General features: G+C 49.5%; 1 protein-coding gene across 1 annotated transcript in view; it reads right to left on the bottom strand.

Annotated features, from left to right (window-relative positions):
- LOC135057002 (oocyte zinc finger protein XlCOF6.1-like) overlaps positions 1-5,587 on the bottom strand; it is a 54,064-nt gene extending 48,477 nt beyond the window's left edge. Inside the window, exon 1 of the mRNA XM_063962857.1 lies at positions 5,482-5,587. The gene's annotated coding sequence lies outside the window, so the exon portion shown is untranslated. The remainder of the gene's footprint in view (positions 1-5,481) is intronic.
- Positions 5,588-23,732: the final 18,145 nt, after the last annotated feature.

Raw genomic sequence — 23,732 nt, 5'->3', positions numbered from 1 at the left:
AGTGATAGCGAACCTGGAAGAAGGGGACTTTATGGTATCCTTGGACATCAAGGATGCGTATCTCCACGTTCCAATTACCCCTCACCAGGGGTACCTCAGGTTCGTTGTACAAAACTGTCACTATCAGTTTCAGACGCTGCCGTTTGGTTTGTCCACGGCACCTCGGGTCTTTACAAAGGTAATGGCCGAGATAATATTTCTTCTTCGAAGAAAAGGCGTATTAATTATCCCATACTTGGACGATCTCCTAATAAGGGCAAGGTCCAGAGAACAGCTAGAGATGGGTTTAGCACTATCTCAAGAGGTGCTAAAGCAGCACGGATGGATTCTGAATATTCCAAAATCCCAATTAATGCCGACAACTCGTCTGCTGTTCCTGGGGATGATTCTGGACACAGTTCAGAAAAAGGTTTTTCTTCCCGAAGAAAAAGCCAAGGAGTTATCTGACCTGGTCAGGAACCTCCTAAAACCAGGAAAGGTGTCTGTACATCAATGCACAAGAGTCCTGGGAAAAAATGGTAGCTTCTTACGAAGCAATCCCTTTTGGCAGATTCCATGCAAAGGGATCTGTTGGACAAATGGTCAGGGTCGCATCTTCAGATGCACCTGCGGATAACCCTGTCGCCGAGGACAAGGGTATCCCTTCTGTGGTGGTTGCAGGAGGCTCATCTATTGGAGGGCCGCAGATTCGGCATGCAGGATTGGATCCTGGTGACCACGGATGCCAGCCTGAGAGGCTGGGGAGCAGTCACACAGGGAAGAAATTTCCAGGGAGTGTGGTCGAGCCTGAAAAAGTCTCTTCACATAAGCATTCTGGAACTAAGAGCAATCTACAATGCTCTAAGCCAGGCGGAACCTCTGCTTCAAGGAAGACCGGTGTTGATCCAGTCGGACAACATCACGGCAGTCGCCCATGTAAACAGACAGGGCGGCACAAGAAGCAGGAGGGCAATGGCAGAAGCTGCCAGGATCCTTCGCTGGGCGGAGAATCACGTGATAGCACTGTCAGCAGTATTCATCCCGGGCGTGGACAACTGGGAAGCAGACTTCCTCAGCAGACACGACCTTCACCCGGGAGAGTGGGGACTTCATCCAGAAGTTTTCCACATGCTATTAAACCGTTGGGTAAAACCAATGGTGGACATGATGGCGTCTCGCCTCAACAAAACACTGGACAGATATTGCGCCAGGTCAAGAGATCCGCAGGCAATAGCTGTGGACGCGCTGGTAACACCTTGGGTGTACCAGTCGGTATATGTGTTTCCTCCTCTGCCTCTCATACCAAAGGTATTGAGGATTATACGGCAAAGAGGAGTAAGACTAGTGGCTCCGGATTGGCCAAGAAGGACTTGGTACCCGGAACTTCAAGAGATGGTCACGGACGATCCGTGGCCTCTACTTCTGAGAAGGGACCTGCTTCAGCAGGGTCCTTGTCTTTTTCAAGACTTACCGCGGCTGCGTTTGACGGCATGGCGTTTGAATGCCAGATCCTAAAAGGAAAAGGCATTCCGGAAGAAGTCATTCCTACCTTGATAAAGGCAAGGAAGGAAGTCACCGCGAAGCATTATCGCCGTATTTGGCGAAAATATGTTGCGTGGTGCGAGCAGCGGAGTGCTCCGATGGAGGAATTTCAACTGGGTCGTTTTCCTACATTTCCTGCAATCAGGATTGTCTATGGGTCTCAAATTGGGATCTATTCAGGTTCAAATTTCGGCCATATCAATATTCTTCCAAAAAGAATTGGCCTCAGTCCCTGAGGTCCAGATTTTTATCAAAGGAGTACTGCATATACAGCCTCCTGTGGTGCCTAAGGTGGCACCGTGGGATCTAAATGTAGTTTTAGATTTCCTCAAATCCAATTGGTTTGAACCACTAAAGAATGTGGATTTGAAATATCTCACATGGAAAGTGACTATGTTACTGGCCCTGGCTTCGGCCGGGAGAGTATCTGAACTGGCGGCTTTGTTTTATAAAAGCCCTTATTTAATTTTCCATTCGACATAGGGCAGAGCGGCGGACGCGTCCGCATTTTCTCCCTAAGGTGGTATCAGCGTTTCACCTGAACCAGCCTATTGTAGTGCCTGCGGCTACAGACGACTTGAAGGACTCCAAGTTGTTGGACGTTGTCAGAGCCTTAAAAATATACATTTAAAGGACGGCTGGAGTCAGAAAATCTGACTCGCTGTTTATACTGTATGCACCCAACAAGTTGGGTGCACCTGCTTCTAAGCAGTCGATTGCTCGTTGGATTTGTAACAAAATTCAACTTGTACATTCTGTGGCAGGCCTGCCACAGCCTAAATCTGTTAAGGCCCATTCCGCAAGGAAGGTGGGCTCATCTTGGGCGCCTGCCCGAGGGGTCTCGGCATTACAACTCTGCCGAGCAGCTACGTGGTCAGGGGAGAACACGTTTGTAAATTTTTACAAATTTGATACCCTGGCAAAGGAGGACCTGGAGTTCTCTCATTCGGTGCTGCAGAGTCATCCGCACTCTCCCGCCCGTTTGGGAGCTTTGGTATAATCCCCATGGTCCTTTCAGGAACCCCAGCATCCACTTAGGACGATAGAGAAAATAAGAATTTACTTACCGATAATTCTATTTCTCGGAGTCCGTAGTGGATGCTGGGCGCCCATCCCAAGTGCGGATTATCTGCAATACTTGTACATAGTTATTGTTAACTAATTCGGGTTATTGTTTAGGAAGCCATCTTTCAGAGGCTCCTCTGTTATCATACTGTTAACTGGGTTTAGATCACAAGTTGTACGGTGTGATTGGTGTGGCTGGTATGAGTCTTACCCGGGATTCAAAATCCTCCCTTATTGTGTACGCTCGTCCGGGCACAGTACCTAACTGGAGTCTGGAGGAGGGTCATAGGGGGAGGAGCCAGTACACACCACCTGACCTGTAAAAGCTTTACTTTTGTGCCCTGTCTCCTGCGGAGCCGCTATTCCCCATGGTCCTTTCAGGAACCCCAGCATCCACTACGGACTCCGAGAAATAGAATTATCGGTAAGTAAATTCTTATTATTAAACTGGGTCTTCACCTGGGGGCGGCGGCCTTTAAGCTCTTTTGCATGGCCGCCGCCTTCCCAGGGCTTCCGGCGTCTTCACCTGGGGGGGCGCCACCTCCCCAGGGCTTCTGGGGTCTTGCTCCGGTGTCTTCACCTGGTGGGCGGCGGCTGCTAAGCTCTTTTGCATAGCCGCCGCCCATCCAGGACTTCCACGACGTCTTCACCTGGGAGGCGGCGGCCTTTAAGCTCTTTTGCATGGCCGCCGCCTTCCCAGGACTTCCAGCATCTTCACCTGGTGGGCGGCGGCTGCTAAGCTCTTTTGCATAGCCGCCGCCCATCCAGGACTTCCACGGCGTCTTCAGGAGCTCTTCTCCGCTCCTCCTCCGCCGTCGGACTGACAGCCGCTGCCTCGCGCTGACTTATATAAGTCAGCGGGAGGGGGCGGGGCGATGACGCGGCGAGCCGTGATTGGCTCGCGGCGGCCATCTTGAATTTCAAAAATGACGCTGAGGCGCCATTTTTGAAACTGGTACCGCTCCGCTGCCAAACTCTGCAATAGAAAGGTAAATTTCTCCCGCCCGCACCGCTGCCGCAACCCGCCGCCGCCCGCACCGCAACCCGCCGCCGCCCGCACCGCCGCCGCAACCCGCCGTCGCCCACACCGCCACCCGCCGCCGCCACAACCCGCCGCCGCCCGCACCACCGCCGCCTGCACATCGCTATCGCTGGGAAAAATCGCTGGCCTCTTAAAGTGTTAGCGATTTTGCCTAACTTTTGCAGCGACATAGCTAAAATTGACTTGCCTGCACTGACTATTTTTCCCAGCGATAGCGACCTAGCGGGGACGCGCATCGCTATCGCTGGCTGTGTACACACGGAGCGATCTGCACTAACTTTCTGAGCGATTTTGACTATATAGTCAAAATCGCTCAGTTATATCGCTCCGTGTGTATGCACCTTTCCTCTATACTGAGCCTGTGGGCTCCACATACCCAGGCACTACAGTGCCTCATCATGCAATATATTTATATTATTACATTTAAAACATATTGTTTTTGTGGTTCACTGTGCCCAGCGCTCAGTGCTGAGCTCCCTGAGCCCTGCAGCCTAGCTGCTAGGGCTCTCTCAGTGTTGGCGGTATGGCTGGGCTGGCTTCCCCCGTCTCCCAGCCGGCCGGGACTCTGCCTGCCACTGGGGTCCAGGGAGCTGGCTCTCCCTGTCCCCCCAGTGCGGCACTACTTAATGGCCTCGTCACAGTGCGAGGCGCACCCCCCTGATCTGAAGCCCGGCGGCTCCGGACGCTCATCCCTGTTGCCGAGGCTGTGTGCTCCTTGCAGCGCTGAGGTGCCCCAGCACTCACCATCCTGCTCACCCCCGCCGCTAGGTAACCGACTAGCCCGGTCCCCTCGCCGCACAGGGAGCCGGCTAGCCTGGTCCCCTGTGAGCAGTGCCTACCTCTGTGGCCTCGCCGCTGAGTCCGGTGGTTATCCGGGCTGCTGCGCAATCTCCCTGCCACCCAGCAGCCCGGGATTTTCATCCCAGCTGCCGTGGGTGGCCACCCTGATGTGCTGAGGCGCCGGGAGCCCAGTGGCGGCATTGCACAGAGCGCTGCAGCGAGAGCGGATCTCCCGGCTGCAGCGGCTCTCCCTTCTCCCCGCTGCGCGCGCACACAGATCAGTGCGCCAGGGGGGACCCCTCACTGCCGCGGTCGCCGGAGAGGTCCAGGACCGCGGCGCCCATTAAAACACATTTTAGAACATACGGCGCCCAGCGCCCATAACATTTAAAGATGGCGCCCAGCGACAGTACATTTGAAAAGTGGCCCCAAGCACCTATTGTCCGTCAAAATGGCGCCGGCAGCTGACCCCTTCAGCACCGTGGCCGCCATTGTCCATGTGGCAGGGGGGTCTCTCAGGCCACAGAAGGTGTATATAGACGTAGGGGTGCGGGAAGGAGTATATAGACGTAGGGGTGCGGGAAGGAGTATATAGAGGTAGGGGTACGGGAAGGTGTATATAGAGGTAGGGCTACGGGAAGGTGTATATAGAGGTAGGGCTACGGGAAGGCGTATATAGAGGTAGGGCTACGGGAAGGCGTAAACAGAGGTAGGGGTACTGGAAGGAGTATACAGAGGTAGGGGTAATGGGAAGGAGTATACAGAGGTAGGGGTACGGGAAGGTGTATATAGAGGTAGGGGTACGGGAAGGTGTATATAGAGGTAGGGGTACGGGAAGGTGTATATAGAGGTAGAGGTACGGGGGTTGTATAAAGAGGTAGGGGTACAGGAAGGTGTATATAGAGGTAGGGGTACAGGAGGGTGTATATAGAGGTAGGGGTACAGGAAGGTGTATATAGAGGTAGGGGTACAGGAAGGTGTATGTATATAGAGGTAATAGTACAGGGGTAGCATACAGTATAGGGAGGTATAATATATAATATAATAACAGACACGTTAGAAACAGTTATTACCAGGTGACGGTCACAGCGACGACAAATCCTACCCCCTGATGACGTCACTTCCGGCGCAGGGCCTTCCAAGCCTAGTCGCTGATATCAGCTCTGTCGCAGACCGTCTACAGGAAAATGGCCGCCCGTTGATTGCCTTGCTGCACGCGGGGACTACATGACCCGTGATCCTCCGCCCGTGCGTTCCAAGTTGACTTCCGGTCTGTGCGGTCCACACACCGGAAATGAGTGGTCCTCTGCGTTGTAGCCCCGGTGCTATGTATAATATATTGGTATATGTAGTATATGCACAGGTTGGATAATGTGAGTGTATGACACGTTACTATACACAGAGCTGGGCACCAGTGTGTGACACTTATGTATGTGTACTATAAATGGTGTGTATAATATTAATACCCGTTACACCTAGATAACCGTATACTAGTTATAAGCTGAGGAGACCTCTACCAGTAGCTCCTCCATGTCATTGTATACTCCATGCTCCGTACTCTCTGTCATCCGCTTGGCTACAATGCCAGGCCCCGTGCCGTTTCTTGCGGCGGACTAAGCGTGCCTTCGCACGGTGTGACCACGGCGGCACTTTTGGTGGCTTCTTGTGCTCCCCCTCTTCCCCATAATTACTACTCCCCTCAGGGGGCGAAGTTTCGCGTAATGACGCATCTGCGTCGTGACGTCACAACGCAAACGTGTCATTACCCGAAACTCCGCCCCTGGACGGAGTACAAATGACTGGGAGGAGGGAGGAGCACCAGGACTCAGGTCAATGGAAGGGGGGAAGGGGCACATTTTAAAATTTCGCACTGGGAACCAAATTGGCTAGAAACAGCCCTGGCTGGGCCACCGGAGAGCCGCATGATGAAATGTCCGTTTTTGGGGCTGGCCGATGACATTGCCTGCGTTTCCTGCGATCAGTAACATGACAGCGGTACCCCGGCATGCTACGCAGGCAGGGCTCTAACTCTATTTGAGATTTTTGCATTTGCATCGTGGCCCCTACCATGTCATTTCTGTGGTCACAGATTTTGCTAAAATATCATACTCTGCCACCAACTCTGACCTTCCCCCTGTATCCAGCAACTGCCCAGAGCCAGGAACTAGGTTTTAGACACACCAAAGTATTTACATGTACTCTTAGAACCAGACTAGAGAGGCCTTAGCCTTTAGGAGCCACCTTTCCTGTAGAGATGTATAGTCTGACACATACTCTGATGCCCTTAGGTTGTTTGCTCATGGTAGTAGGAGTTTATGTTAAACTCAGGTGGTGACAGCGAGAGAGACTGGAGTGGGAATTATCTGGAGCCATTTGCTAGAGGTCCAATGACAGAGAATAATGATGGCTCCAAGGTGCAGACAGGTGAGTAGGGAGCCAGGAATACAAATGCCGCTGGCTAGTTTACCTAAACCAGTGCTTCTCAACCTCATTCCTCAAGTACTCCCAACAGTTCATGTTTTCCAGGTCTCCTCACAGGATGCAAATGAAATAATTTGCTCCACCTGTGGGTCTTTTAAAATGTGTCAGTGAGTAATGACTACACCTGTTCCACTGCTAGGTGACCTGGAAAACATGAACTGTTGGTGGTACTTGCGGCCCGAGGTTGGGAACCACTGATCTAGACAGTGCCTGGATTTGGTGTAAGGATGTCTCCGGATTTGCGTCACAGTTGCTGGTGACTAGAGCAATGTTGTGCTGGAAGCTTGGTGGCCTCATGTAATTCCTTCTTCCTTAGGAGAGTCAGAAGAATCCCGAGACTAGTACCAGGTAGTTTACTAGACCTAGAGCAGGGACCCAGAGTCTTACCCCGTCAGTGGCCTTCTCCAGGGAATTCCACAAGGGAATTTGGTTTTCACTGCACCTCATGGCCCAGTCGAGGGTCCCTGTCTGGCTTACCAATGCTAGTACTGATGTTAGTGGACGAGAGCTGATGATAACCGTGATATGGAACTGGAAAGAATGGTATTGGTGATATCGGTCTGGACCCAATAGTATTGATGATATCTGACTGGAATTGAAGGAAATTATGATATCGCACAGAAACAGATGGTATCGATGATATTGGACTTGAACCGATGGAAATAATGATATCGGACTGTAACAGATGACAATGTGTTTTTAAGCTCAGAAGTAATGCAGGTACTCAGGTAGCATCTGAACACTCTGAGGAGCGCAGCTACAAAGCTCACATGCAGAGCTGTGTGACATACGACACTGGCAACCTGAGACTTGGAAAGCAGGACGTTTTATACCCCTGGGTGATTTAGGATTGGCTGAGGGCATCAGCTGACTCTTAGGTTGTATAGGATTGGCCAGGGACTGATTAGCTCATACCAAGCAAGATGGCGCCGGGCTGGTGGAACATCGCCAACGCATCCCTTTCTGCCACACTGCATTCCCGTGCATCGTGCGTCACATGCCCAAACAACCCCGGGGAGTCCACCGCAGCAGTCCCGCCAGACCATCCGAGCATGGCGGGTTGGTAAGAATCAGTAACCGATCCAAGCTAATCCAGATTCCTGTAAGGAAACAAGCCCCCCCCCACTCTAATTGGTGGGAGGGATCATATGATAACAACTACGGAGCATCCATCTTAGCTGCAGTGGGAGAGACTCAAGTATGACCTCTAGCATCTGTCTCCTTCAAGGTAGGGGAGTATTACGGACCAGTGGGGGGAGTCAGTTACAGACTCCTCACCCCCCCAAGCAGGGGTTGAGCTACCTGTCAATGTGTTGGCGACCGCTGGTCTAGACACAAATAAGGTAATAAAATATATAAATACCAACCAAGTTGACTTTTTGTTTTTCTTAAGATTATATTGCATAGTGGGAAAATCCCAGCGGAGAGGAGAACGACAAGAATGTTTATTTCTCTGACGTCCTAGTGGATGCTGGGACTCCGTAAGGAACATGGGGAATAGCGGCTCCGCAGGAGACAGGGCACAATAATAAAAGCTTAAGGATCAGGTGGTGTGCACTGGCCCCTCCCCCTATGACCCTCCTCCAAGCCTCAGTTAGATTTTTGTGCCCGGCCGAGAAGGGTGCAATCTAGGTGGCTCTCCTGAGCTGCTTAGAATAAAAGTTTAGTTTAGGTTTTTTTTATTTTCAGTGAGTCCTGCTGGCAACAGGCTCACTGCATCGTGGGACTAAGGGGAGAAGAAGCGAACTCACCTGCGTGCAGAGTGGATTGGGCTTCTTAGGCTACTGGACATTAGCTCCAGAGGGACGATCACAGGTACAGCCTGGATGGGTCACCGGAGCCGCGCCGCCGTCCCCCTTACAGAGCCAGAAGAGACAAAGAGGTCCGGTGAAATCGGCGGCAGAAGACATCCTGTCTTCAGACTAAGGTAGCGCACAGCACCGCAGCTGTGCGCCATTGCTCTCAGCACACTTCACACTCCGGTCACTGAGGGTGCAGGGCGCTGGGGGGGGAGCGCCCTGAGACGCAATATTACAGTATATACCTTAGGTGGCTAAAAAGAATACATCACATATAGCTCCTGGGCTATATGGATGTATTTTACCCCTGCCATTTTACACAGAAAAAGCGGGAGATAAGGACGTCGTGAAGGGGCGGAGCCTATCTCCTCAGCACACAAGCGCCATTTTCCCTCACAGCTCCGCTGGAAGGACGGCTCCCTGACTCTCCCCTGCAGTCCTGCTTCAGAATCAGGGTAAAAAAGAGAAGGGGGGGGGCACTTTTGGCAGCAAATAACTATATTAACAGCAGCTATAAGGGAATAACACTTATATAAGGTTATCCCTGTATATATATAGCGCTGGGTGTGTGCTGGCAGACTCTCCCTCTGTCTCTCCAAAGGGCTAAGTGGGGTCCTGTCCTCTATCAGAGCATTCCCGGTGTGTGTGCTGTGTGTCGGTACGCGTGTGTCGGTACGCGTGTGTCGACATGTATGAGGAGGAAAATGAGGTGGAGGCGGAGCAGTTGCCTGTGTTAGTGATGTCACCCCCTAGGGAGTCGACACCTGACTGGATGATTGTATTTAAACAATTAAGTGATAATGTCAGCAATTTGCAAAAAACTGTTGACGACATGAGACAGCCGGCAAATCAATTAGTGCCTGTCCAGGCGTCTCAGACACCGTCAGGGGCCCTAAAACGCCCGTTACCTCAGTGGGTTGACACAGACCCAGACACAGATACTGAGTCTAGTGTCGACGGTGACGAGACAAACGTGATGTCCAGCAGGGCCACACGTTACATGATCACGGCAATGAAAGAGGCATTGAACCTTTCTGACACTACAAGTACCACAAAGAAGGGTATTATGTGGGGTGTGAAAAAACTACCAATAGTTTTTCCTGAGTCAGATGAAATAAATGAGGTGTGTGATAAAGCGTGGGTTTCCCCCGATAAAAAAACAGCTAATTTCTAATAAATTATTAGCACTATATCCCTTCCCGCCAGAGGTTAGGGCGCGTTGGGAAACACCTCCTATGGTAGATAAGGCGCTCACACGTTTATCTAAACAAGTAGCGTTACCGTCCCCTGATACGGCCACCCTCAAAGAACCGGCTGATAGAAGGCTGGAAAATATCCTAAAAAGTATATACACACATACTGGTGTTATACTGCGACCAGCAATCGCCTCAGCCTGGATGTGCAGTGCTGGAGTCGCATGGTCGGATTCCCTGACTGAGAATATTGATACCCTGGATAGGGACAATATTTTGTTAACTATAGAACACTTAAAGGATGCATTGCTATATATGCGTGATGCACAGAGGGATATTTGCACCCTGGCATCAAGAGTAAGTGCTATGTCCATCTCTGCCAGAAGAGCGTTATGGACGCGACAGTGGTCAGGTGATGCGGATTCCAAACGGCACATGGAAGTATTGCCGTATAAAGGGGAGGAGTTATTTGGGGCTGGTCTATCGGACCTGGTGGCCACAGCAACGGCTGGAAAATCCACCTTTTTTACCCCAGGTCACTTCACATCAGCAGAAAAAGACACAGTCTTTTCAAACTCAGTCCTTTCGTTCCCATAAGTACAAGCGAGCAAAAGGCCACTCCTTTCTGCCCCGGGGCAGAGGAAGAGGAAAAAGACTGCACCATGCAGCCGCTTCCCAAGAGCAGAAGCCCTCCCCTGCTTCTGCCAAGTCTTCAGCATGACGCTGGGGCTTTACAAGCAGACTCAGACATGGTGGGGGCCCGTCTCAAGAATTTCAACGCGCAGTGGGCTCACTCGCAAGTGGATCCCTGGATTCTACAGGTAGTATCGCTGGGGTACAAACTGGAATTCGAGGCGTTTCCCCCTCATCGGTTCCTGAAGTCTGCGTTACCAAAGTCTCCTTCCGACAGGGAGGCAGTTTTGGAAGCCATTCACAAGCTGTATTCCCAGCAGGTGATAATCAAGGTACCCCTCTTACAACAGGGAAAGGGGTATTATTCCACACTGTTTGTGGTACCGAAGCCGGACGGCTCGGTGAGACCAATTTTAAATCTGAAATCCTTGAACACTTACATAAAAAGGTTCAAATTCAAGATGGAGTCACTCAGAGCAGTGATAGCGAACCTGGAAGAAGGGGACTATATGGTGTCTCTGGACATCAAAGATGCTTATCTCCACGTCCCAATATACCCTTCTCACCAAGGGTACTTCAGGTTTGTAGTACAAAACTGTCATTATCAGTTTCAGACGCTGCCGTTTGGATTGTCCACGGCACCTCGGGTCTTTACCAAGGTAATGGCCGAAATGATGATTCTTCTACGAAGAAAAGGCATTTTAATTATCCCTTACTTGGACGATCTCCTGATAAGGGCAAGAACCAGGGAACAGTTAGAAGTCGGAGTGGCACTATCTCAGGTAGTGTTACGTCAGCACGGGTGGATTCTAAATATTCCAAAATCGCAGCTGATTCCAACGACACGTCTACTGTTCCTAGGAATGATTCTGGACACAGTCCAGAAGAAGGTGTTTCTCCCGGAGGAGAAGGCCAGGGAGTTATCCGAGCTAGTCAGGAACCTCCTAAAACCAGGCCAGGTCTCAGTGCATCAGTGCACGAGGGTCCTGGGAAAAATGGTGGCTTCTTACGAAGCGATTCCATTCGGAAGATTCCATGCAAGAACGTTTCAGTGGGATCTTCTGGACAAATGGTCCGGATCGCATCTTTAGATGCATCAGCGGATAACCCTGTCGCCAAGGACAAGGGTGTCTCTCCTGTGGTGGCTGCAGAGTGCTCATCTACTAGAGGGCCGCAGATTTGGCATTCAGGATTGGATCCTGGTAACCACGGATGCCAGCCTGAGAGGCTGGGGAGCAGTCACACAGGGAAGGAATTTCCAGGGCTTGTGGTCAAGCATGGAAACATCTCTTCATATAAACATTCTGGAACTAAGGGTCATTTACAATGCCCTAAGTCAAGCAAAACCTCTGCTTCAGGGTCAGGCGGTGTTGATCCAATCGGACAACATCACGTCAGTCGCCCACGTAAACAGACAGGGCGGCACGAGAAGCAGGAGGGCAATGGCAGAAGCTGCAAGGATTCTTCGCTGGGCGGAAAATCATGTGATAGCACTGTCAGCAGTGTTCATTCCGGGAGTGGACAACTGGGAAGCAGACTTCCTCAGCAGACACGACCTTCACCCGGGAGAGTGGGGACTTCACCCAGAAGTCTTCCACCTGATTGTAGACCGTTGGGAAAAACCAAAGGTGGACATGATGGCGTCACGTCTAAACAAAAAACTGGACAGATATTGCGCCAGGTCAAGGGACCCTCAGGCAATAGCAGTGGACGCTCTGGTAACGCCGTGGGTGTACCAGTCAGTGTATGTGTTCCCTCCTCTGCCTCTCATACCAAAAGTACTGAGAATCATAAGAAGGAGAGGAGTAAGAACTATACTCGTGGTTCCGGATTGGCCAAGAAGGACTTGGTACCCGGAACTTCAAGAAATGCTCACGGACGAACCGTGGCCTTTACCTCTAAGAAAGGACCTGCTACTGCAGGGGCCTTGTCTGTTCCAAGACTTACCGCGGCTGCGTTTGACGGCATGGCGGTTGAACGCCGGATCCTGAGGGAAAAAGGCATTCCAGAAGAAGTCATCCCTACTCTGGTCAAAGCCAGGAAGGACGTAACTGCAAAACATTATCACCGCATTTGGCGTAAATATGTTGCGTGGTGTGAGGCCAAGAAGGCCCCTACAGAGGAATTTCAACTGGGTCGTTTCCTTCATTTCCTGCAAACAGGATTGTCTATGGGCCTAAAATTAGGGTCCATTAAGGTTCAAATTTCGGCCTTGTCGATTTTCTTCCAAAAAGAATTGGCTTCAGTACCTGAAGTTCAGACATTTGTAAAAGGGGTGCTGCACATACAGCCTCCTTTTGTGCCTCCAGTGGCACCTTGGGATCTCAATGTTGTGTTGAGTTTTCTAAAGTCACATTGGTTTGAACCACTGTGGACTTAAAGTATCTCACATGGAAGGTGTCGATGCTGTTAGCCTTGGCTTCAGCCAGGCGTGTGTCAGAATTGGCGGCTTTATCATATAAAAGCCCTTACTTAATTTTTCATTCTGACAGGGCGGAATTGAGGACTCGTCCTCAATTTCTACCTAAGGTGGTTTCTGCTTTTCACATGAACCAACCTATTGTGGTACCTGCGGCTACCAGGGACTTAGAGGACTCTAAGTTGCTAGACGTTGTCAGGGCCTTGAAAATATATGTTTCCAGGACGGCTGGAGTCAGAAAATCTGACTCGCTGTTTATCCTGTATGCACCCAACTAGCTGGGTGCTCCTGCTTCTAAGCAGACGATTGTTCGTTGGATTTGTAGTACAATTCAGCTTGCACATTCTGTGGCAGGATTGCCACAGCCAAAATCAGTAAAAGCCCATTCCACAAGGAAAGTGGGCTCATCTTGGGCGGCTGCCCGAGGGGTCTCGGCTTTACAACTTTGCCGAGCAGCTACTTGGTCAGGGGCAAACACGTTTGCTAAATTTTACAAATTTGATACCCTGGCTGAGGAGGACCTGGAGTTTTCTCATTCGGTGCTGCAGAGTCATCCGCACTCTCCCGCCCGTTTGGGAGCTTTGGTATAATCCCCATGGTCCTTACGGAGTCCCAGCATCCACTAGGACGTCCGAGAAAATAAGATTTTACTTACCGATAAATCTATTTCTCGTAGTCCGTAGTGGATGCTGGGCGCACATCCCTAGTGCGGATTGTCTGCAATACTTGTATATAGTTATTGTTACAAAAATTCGGGTTATTATTGTTGTGAGCCATCTTTTCAGAGGCTCCTTTATGTTTATCATACTGTTAACTGGGTTCAGATCACAGGTTATATGGTGTGATTGGTGTGGCTGGTATGAGTCTTACCCGGGATTCAAAATCCTTCCTTATTGTGTACGCTCGTCCGGGCAGTGTATCCTAACTGAGGCTTGGAGGAGGGTCATAGGGGGAGGAGCCAGTGCACACCACCTGATCCTTAAGCTTTTATTATTGTGCCCTGTCTCCTGCGGAGCCGCTATTCCCCATGGTCCTTACGGAGTCCCAGCATCCACTACGGACTACGAGAAATAGATTTATCGGTAAGTAAAATCTTATTTTCCCACGTTTCTAAAAGTTCTGCTATTATCAATCATAGCAGCGTAATAGGTGGGAAATCAGCTGCCAGAACCATAAGCCTTGTATGCAAGAACATAAACGTGGCAATAGAAAGTGTTCACCTAATAGACATTCATTATGTTACGGTTACCTGTGAACAAGATGGCGTCCAGCGTCCATTGAAACGGAAATTAAACTGTCGCACTCTTCTCGCTGTTGCTCCTAGGCAACTCATTCTTCTGCACAGATCATCTAATACGTAGGTCATCATTACTTAAGAAGAACCAAGGGTAATGTGCAACAAAGGGTATAGACAAAATGCCCCGAGACTCAGGGTCATTCCGAGTTGATTGCTCGCTAGCAACTTTTTGCAGCGCTGCGATCAGGTTAAATCTCGGCAAAACTGCGCATGCGTATGCACCGCAATGCGCAGGCACGTCGTACGGGTACAAAGAGGATCGTTGCTGGGCGATGGAGTTAATGAAGAATCCATTCGCACAGCCGATCGCAAGGAGATTGACAGAAAGAGGGCGTTTATGGGTGTCAACTGACCGTTTTCTGGGAGTGGTTGGAAAAACGCAGGCATGTCCAAGCGTTTGCAGGGCGGGTGTCTCACGTCAATTCCGGGACCAAAAAGACTGAAGTGATCGCAGCGGCTGAGTAAGTCCAGAGCTACTCAGAAATTGCAACATTTTTGTGCCGTCGGATGAAAAAGCGTTCGCACATTTGCAAAGTGAAAATACACTCCCCTGATCGCAGCGCTGCAAAAAGTTGCTAGCGAGCGATCAACTCAGAATGAGTCCCTGAGCCAACAGCCACAACTTATAGGACAATAATAAAATAATAACCAACTTCCCCCGTCGGCCGATACAGCAGATACGTTCATCGTTGGTGACTCCACACTAAACGATATGAACAAGTTCTCATTCATTAATGAATGAGAACGTTCATATAGTTTAATGCTATCTGCCAGTGTGTAGGCCCCTTTAGAGATTTAGCGGAAGATGAATTCCTAGAAGAGGGAAATGAGGGGGCCGTAGGAAAGGTATGAAACTGAAACGCAGAAAGAAAAATATGGCTATTCCTCCTAATGATCTCTTAAACATTACAGTGGTAGAAAAGGAAGGTCACATGAAATAAACTAAAATATATCACCTTAACAATCATCCAATAACCAAATATGAAAAGAGAGCCCTCCAAAAAGGCCTCAAGCTTGCACCCTCCAGTCAGATTGACCGTTTGAGGCATACTGTATATAGATCTTCAAAGATTCGTCATTAAATTGACCCTAACAAGGTTTTTCTCAGGACAGGAAACGGAGGATTTGGTCAACACTCCATTTGTTTTCAAACGCAAACTAATGTTTTACCCCACCCGTAAGAAGCGGTGTTTCATCGAAACCATGAAAAGGAAGCAGTATGTCCTCTAAGAGAGACTAGAGCCATAATGATAAAGCCCACAGTCATACGGGAGGGGTTGTTGTACAGAACATGGAGGGTTATCAGAATGAAATCTTGAATCAATTGACACACTAAAACGTTAAAAAAAAAACCAAACTACACATAATATATAAATTACACTGAGAGCCTGAAACTGTGACTTAGGACCCCCAAATGCTGTACACGATGGGTCTCTGGGAACCACATAATTATATGTTTGGTGCGGTCACTACATGATGGAAGTGTCTACCACTAGTGTTTGTTCCATGTCCTTTGGGAATGTCTTACAGCCAATGTATTCCTATGGTCTCCAAATCTCCAGCAGTGCAGCAACGCATCCTGGTCACCACGATGGGAATGTGGAACTATCCGGACAATAGATTGTACCCAGCCTCCCCCACCTTACTACTGATGGAGACACTGCCTATTAATGAGAAGACCTCTAAGATGAAGATCCCTGATTGAACTATTGGTGGCAGATCTCATTTTCCTTGCATTAAATTTACTAGGGGACTGAAGATCTGCCTCAGTGGGATCCCTGTCATTTGCTGGCGTGTGGGATCCTGGTGGTCGTAATACCGATGCCGGGCTCCTGACATATGTGGAGTCAACAGGGGTAAGAGGGGTTCCTCCCTATCCCCAGCCCCTCCCTACATGCAGCCTAACCTTAACCTCCCCATTTGTTACCTAACCCATAACCCCCTGTAGGTGACTAAACCTAACCCCCTGCCCAAACCTAACCTTCCCCCCCGCTGCCTAACCCAAATGCTCCGTGGGGGTTGCCTAACCTTAACCCCCCCTCCGCGTCCTAACTCCCCACTGGGATGCAGCCTAACCCTCCAACCTGTAGCCTAAACTTAAACCCCCCCCCCTCGCACACACTGATTACCTGATGGGCAACCCGGTGTCTCATCTGTCCGCCTCCTGGCTGTCGGTATTTCGGTGCCGGGATGTTGTACTCCTCTGGATGTTGGTGTGGGTATTTAGAAGAGGGTCAGTATTCCGACATCCGGGATTTTGACTGCATCCCGCCTCAGTAGGTTACAGTAATAATGTTAGGAGAGGCCCCATGATGATATCTGTGTGTCCAAGTGGTTACCTGACTGTCTGGACCACATGAAGTCAGAAAAGAACGACACACAGGAGTCTGGAGACGCAGAGGGAGTAATGAGACATAAACAAGAATACAAAAGGTTTTTACACCTGGTGCCAATCAAATACTCAGTTTTTACCAGAGTACCTGCTGCTTTCAATTACGGAGTTACTAGGCTCCTAGATTTAGTTACCAAAAATAAGACAAGAAATGAAAGCGCTGGTCTTCAGTATATATAGAAAATAGGATTTTAATTACCTACCGGTAAATCCTTTTGTCATAGTCCTTAGGGAATCCATTTAGTACTATGGGGTATAGACGGGTCCACTAGGAGCCTTGGGCACTTTAAGAAATTGATAGTGTGCGCTGGCTCCCCTCTCTATGCCGCTCCTACCAGACGGGTGTGGTATTGAAAGTCGACAGTAACTAGGTCGACAATGTCTAGGTTGACCACTATTGGTCGACAGTAACTAGGTCGACAGAGTCAAAAGGTCGACATGTTCTAGGTCGACAGGTCAAAAGGTCGACATGAATTTTTTATGTTATTTTGGTGTCATTTTCTTCGTAGAGTGACCGGGAACCCCAATTAGTGCACCGCGTCCCCTCGCTTCGCTCGCCATGCTTCGGGCATGGTGCCTTCGCTCCGCTACCGCTTCGCTCGGCACAGATTACCGTTCCAATCGTAGTCCACGTGGATCGTTAAGTATGAAAAGGTTCAAAAAAAGAAAAAAAATTGTGAAAAACTCATGTCGACCTTTTGACCTGTCGACCTAGAACATGTCAACCTTTTGACCCTGTCGACCTAGTTACTGTCGACCAATAGTGGTCGACCTAGACATTGTCGACCTAGTTACTGTCGACTTTCAATCCGGATCCCTACCAGACTCAGTCTAGAAAATTGTGCCTGAGGAGACGGACATACTTTGAGAGGAGGACATAGAAAAAGGATAGTGGTGAGATTCGTACCAGCACACACACAAACAAAGAGGAAAGCCATGCTAACCACAACTTGAAACCAGGCGGCAACAGGGGAGGGATCGCGGTATTATCTAGTATCTAACTATCTAGAATACTATAAACACAAACAAAACCAATGGCATAACAGGAGGGAATCTTAGGCCCACCAATGCTCTCGTAATCCGTAGGGGATACTGGAAATCCATTTAGTACCATGGGGTATAGACGGGTCGACTAGGAGCCATGGGCACTACAGAAGTTTGCTTGTGTGTGCTGGCTCCTCCCTCCTCCATACTTTGAGAGAATGATACCGAAAAGGAAAGTGGTGAGAATTCGAACCAGCACAACCATAACAAGTGGAAAGCCATGCAAACCAAACTTGCAAACAGGGACAGCAACAGCTGAACCAAACAACATTCCTTAACCAAGTAACAGTGCAGGTAACAGGAAGCACTGGGCGAGTGCCCAGTATACCCTACAGACTACGAGAAAAGGATTTACTGGTAGGTAATAAAATCCTATTTTCTTTTATGTCCTAGGGGATACTGGGAATCCATTTAGTTCCATGGGGAAGTACCAAAGCTCCCAAACCGGGTGGGAGAGTGCTGAGGTTCCTGCAGAACTGATTGACCAAACTTCAGGTCCTCAGAGGCTATGGTATCAAACTTGTAGAACTTAGCAAACGTGTTCGAACCTGGCCAAGTAGGTGCTTGGCAGAGCTGTAAAGCCGAGACACCCCGGGCAGCCGCCCAAGAAGAACCCGCCGACCTAGCAGAGTGGGACTGAACAGATTTTGTAACCGTCAATCCTGTCGTGGAATAAGCATGCTGGATAGTGAGCCTGATACAGCTTGCAATAAACTGCTTCAAAGCAGGACACTCCGTTTTATTGGGATCATAAAGAATGAACAGCGAGTCCGATTTCCTGTGATGAGCAGTCCTCTTTACATACACCTTAACAGTGATCACGCCAAGCGAAAAAAATTGTGGGTCCTAGGGACCCCTCACTTTAGAAATTTTTGGTCCTACTTCACCATTTCTGGGTCCCATCACATATTATTGGTGGTGGATAAGGCTAGATAGCAGCTGGAGCAGTATTGAAGGGCAAGGAGGTGGTTAGAGTCAGGCAGCACTGGGGGTAGGGAGGTGGAAAGGGTGGATAGTAGTTATGGCAGTACTGGGGGCAAGGAGGTTTATTGGGACAGGAAGTACTGTGGAGTAAATTACTGGGGCAAGGGGGTGGGAGGGGGGTAGGCAGTACTATTGGTACTGTATAGAAAGAAGCTTCCAGTTTAATTATCACAAAACAGATATATTAATATATACACAAATGCCCGCAGGTAGCCAATGCAATTACCTGGAACACGTTCCCTGCCTTTAAGCAGTACTGTGCATTTATGTTGCACATGCTATATCACTGCTGTAACCTTTTAATACATAATCTCCACTATGTGTCACTGCTGGAAGTTATGAAAAAAAGAAAATTTATATATATATACAAAGAACCAATGGAGGCACTCAGAAAGAAAAAGACGACACACCGCTGGATAGGTCGACGTTTCAGGGACGAATCCCTTTTATCAAGACACGACCAGCATATACCAAAGAACAAGTATTTATACACAAATACAACTTACCAAACACCTATCGTGGATCTGAGGCCGCCGCGTCCAGCCGAGTTGCGATGACGTCACCTGCGCGACCATGCGCCGGGAATCATCGTCAGTCGGGTAGGAGGTGCGGCTGGCCCGAGTCAGAGTATGGTTGCCTAGCAACCACAGCAAACATATAGGGCACATCAAAAATAGAAAATACAGTACAGACAATAAAACAAAATGTGAGGACCATCGCCGCTGGTAACCCGCCCCTATCTCTGCAAAAAAACATCATAATGACATCTTACTCGCTGCGTCCATACTACAAATATAGCGTCAGCTGTAAAAAATACTAGAAACAGCGAGTGTTAACTAAACTGAGTCTCAGGTCATAGCTGAGGAACAGGACATAGTGCAATTCCAACCCAGACAGGCGCAAAGCAACATTACTTATAAAAAGCAATTCAAATTTAAAGATTCATTGAGGCCCTGGGGATACACTGTTTGTAACTTATGTATCCACCAGGCCTCTTTTTGTAGCAGAATCTTCCCACGATCTCCGCCCCTTCTGTTGGCGGGGACGTAGTCAATCATTTTATAACTCCAGTCTACAAAAAATCTACCTTTAATCCAATTTCTAATAACAAAAGTATCAAAACGTTTACCAACTGCCTTGAGAGTTATATTGAAGACAAATCCTTTAAGTCCTATAAAGGTCCACGCAACCTCACCACGCAGGAGCATACAGCACTAATGAACCTGGGCAACTATAAGGATATTACGATCCGCCCCGCTGATAAGGGGGGAGGAATTGTAATTCAGGACAAAATGAAGTATACCGCCATTTGAATGACCAAAGTGTATATGAAATATTACCAGATGATCCCACACTACAATACAAGTCTGAGCTGGATGGTATTTTAGGTCAAGCAGTACAGGATAGTATCATCACCACTCAAGTTAAGGATTCGTTGAGTGAACCTTTTCCAATCACTCCAGTTTTCTACACAATTCCTTAACTGCATAAAAATCCGGTTGATCCGCCAGGACGCCCTATTATTGCTGCTAAAAATTCCTTATATTATAATCTCCTACCCGACTGACAATGATTCCCGGCGCATGGTCGCACAGGTGACGTCATCGCAACTCGGCTGGACGCGGCGGCCTCAGATCCACGATAGGTGTTTGGTAAGTTGTATTTGTGTATAAATACTTGTTCTTTGGTATATGCTGGTCGTGTCTTGATAAAAGGGATTCGTCCCTGAAACGTCGACCTATCCAGCGGTGTGTCGTCTTTTTCTTTCTGAGTGCCTCCATTGGTTCTTTGTTTGTATGCTCTACGAGAAGTTGCGCACCAGAACAAGCTGACTGAAGATGAACAGTGAGTGCCGGACATATGGTATATATATATATATATATATATATATATATATATATAGAGTGGAGAGTAACAGTAAAATAATACGTGCAACATAAATGCACAGTACTGCTCTGTCCTAGGTTTCATGAAGTCACTGCCGCTCTTACCTCATTGTTTAGGTTCAGCTGCAGCTTCATGACGTCCTGACTTGGGCCAGTCACTACATTGCTGACATTGGACCCCCTGCAACAACAATGTCAGGAGATGGGAGGAGAGCGCTCCCCTCCTGTCCTCCAGCCAGACCGCCTTCTCCTTCTTTGCGGCAGCGTACTGTAATGAGTGAGTCTGACTAATTTTTAGTACTGCTGCTGTCAATGCCGCTGTGGTCCCTTTCAGTACTGCAGGCCCCGGAGTACACAGATACCCTCCACTCCCCCGCCCTAAGCACATCTGCCACTCACGCCTGCCAGAGCCCTGACCATCCGGACCCCCCGGCCACGGTAAAACTAAGAACACAGCCAGCTGCCACTCACCCCGTCGGAGCGCTGAGCATCAGGACCCGCCAGCCGCGGGAACACTGAGAAACCCTCCCCCACTGCTGCAGAAACACTCAGCCCTGGGCCCTCCGCGCTGAGCCGCTACACCAAGTCCAGCCAAGCTGCAACGGTGCGCGTCCCAGGGACCCGCTCACTTTTTAAATGTGAGTCACCTGCCCTCAAAACAGGGTAAAATGCGCGTTTTTGCGAACACTGCTTAAAAGCCCTCACAACATCCAAAGACGTTGAAGTAGCAGAGGTGTCCGTAACAACCGGAACCACAAAAGGTTGGTTGATGTGAAATGCAGACACCACCTTAGGAAGAAATTACTGACGAGTCCTGAGTTCAGCTCTGTCCTCATGGAAAATGAGGCATAGGCTCCTGTGAGACAACGCCCAGTGGCGGATCTTGCCACGGGCAAGCAGGACTTTTTGCCCGAGGTGCCGCCTTCCGGAGGGCGCCGGCGCCATGCGGAAGGCGCCGCACCATGGCAAGATCCGCTACTGTGCAGTGTGCGCCCCAGCAGTGTCCCCCCACTGTGCCCCCCCTCCCGCTGTGAGAAGGGTACCAGACGCCTGGTTTCCCTTCGTGGCGCTGGTCCTCCCCCGCTATGAAGGGAATCAGACGCTAAGCGTCTAGTTTCCCTTCATGGAGAGGACCTTTGGTGTGCGGTGCCTATGCTGTGGTATGGGAGAGACGTCATGACTGACGTCTCTCCCATAGATCCGAGGAGAAGAGCGGTGCCGGTCTGCAGGGTCTGGAATCAGGAGTGGGGTATAGTAAGTATACTTTTTTTTTTATTCTTCCCCTTCAGCGGCGCTACAAATGGGGGCGTGACTGACCACGCCCCCATATTAAGTCACACCCCCAACTTTTGCCCGGGGCGCGACAAGGGCAAGAACTGGCCCTGACAACGCCCTTAGCTCCGACACAAATCTTGCTGAAGTCAAGGCCAACAGTGAGACGGTCCTCCACGTAAGGTACTTTACGTCCACCTCCTGTTCAAACCAGTCCGATTGGAGTAAGTGCAGCACCAAATTGAGATCCCAAGGTGCCGCGGGAGGCACAAAGGAAGGTTGGATGTGCAAAACACCCTTCAAGAACGTCTGGACCTCAGGAGAGAGAAGCCAATTGTTTCTGGAAAAAAAATAGACCAGGCCGAAATCTGGACTTGAATGGAGCCTAGACGTAGGCCCACATCCACTCCCGACTGCAGAAAAAGCAGGAAACATCCCAGATGAAATTCCACTGCAGAATATTTTCCGCTTTCACACCAAGAGACAGACTTCTTCCAGATACGGTGGTAATGTTTAGACATTAACCCCTTCTTGGCTTAGATCATAGTAGGGATGACCTTGTCAGGAATCCCTTTCCGGGTTAGAATTAGCCGTTCAGCTTCCATGCCATTAAACATGGCCGCGGTAAGTCTTGATAGACGAATGGGCCCTGTTGCAGAAGATCCTCGTGAAGAGGTAGAGGCCATGGATCTTCAATCAGCATCTCGAGAAGATCCGCATACCAGGCCCTTCGCGGCCAGTCCAGAGCAATGAGTATTGCTTGAACCTTTTCCCTTTTTATTCTCTTTAGTATTCTTTGGATCAGAGGAAGTGGAGGAAACACGCACACCAGCTGGTAGACCCACGGAGTTGTCAGAGCATCTACCACCACTGCTTGTGGGTCTCTTGACCTGGAACAATACCACTTGAGCTTCTTGTTGAGTCGAAAGGCCATCATGTCGATCTGTGGATATCCCCACAGACGTGTCAACCACTGGAACACCTCTGGGTGAAGGACCCACCCCAGTTGCAGGTCGTGTCTGCTGAGAAAGTCTGCTTCCATGTTGTCTACTCCCGGAACGAAGACTGCCGACAACGCCACGTTGTGTTTTTCCACCCAGAGGAGCAATTCTTGACACCTCACATTGCTGCTCTGCTTTTTTTGTTCCGCCCTGTCGGTTTATGTACGTTATCACTGTCACATTGTCCGACTGGAATAGCCTGATTCCGAAGTAGAGATGAGGCCTGCAGAAGAGCGTTGTTGATAACCCCGAGTTCCAGGATGTTTATTGGAAGGACAACATCCTGACTTGACCATCTTCCTTGAAACTGCACCCCCTGGGTAACTGCTCCTCAACCTCTGAGGCTTGCGTCTGTGGTTAGCAGAATCCAATTCTGAATACCAAACTGCCGACCCTCGACGAGGTGAAATCTGTAGCAACCACAGAAGGGAGATCCTGGCTCTTGGCAACAGACGGATCCTCTGGTGCATGTGAAGATGCGATCCGGACCATTTGTCCAATAGATCTAGATGGAAGGGCCTGGCATGAAACCTTCCGTACTGAAGTGCCTCGTAAGAGGCCACCATTTTCCCCAGAAGGCGAATGCACAGATGCCCCGAGATCCGGGTTGGCTTCACGACAACTCGAACCATCGACTGGTTTACCATAGCCTTCTCCAAGGGAAGGAACACTCTCTGAGACTCAGTGTCCAGTATCATTCCCAGGAAAGGAAGCCTCTGTGTCGGTTCCAGGTGAGATTTTGGGAAGTTCAGAATCCAGCCGTGATCCAGGAGTAATCTGGTTGAGAGGCTAATGCTGTCCAACAACCACTCCCTGGACGGTGCCTTTATCAGAAGATCGTCCAGGTACGGAATTATGGGGGTAATTCTGAGTTGATCGCAGCAGGAACTTTGTTAGCAGTTGGGCAAAACCATGTGCACTGC

Source organism: Pseudophryne corroboree, chromosome 3 (assembly GCF_028390025.1).
Source record: "Pseudophryne corroboree isolate aPseCor3 chromosome 3, aPseCor3.hap2, whole genome shotgun sequence".
NCBI lineage: Eukaryota > Metazoa > Chordata > Amphibia > Anura > Myobatrachidae > Pseudophryne > Pseudophryne corroboree.
This window is presented reverse-complemented; position numbering and strand designations above follow the sequence as displayed.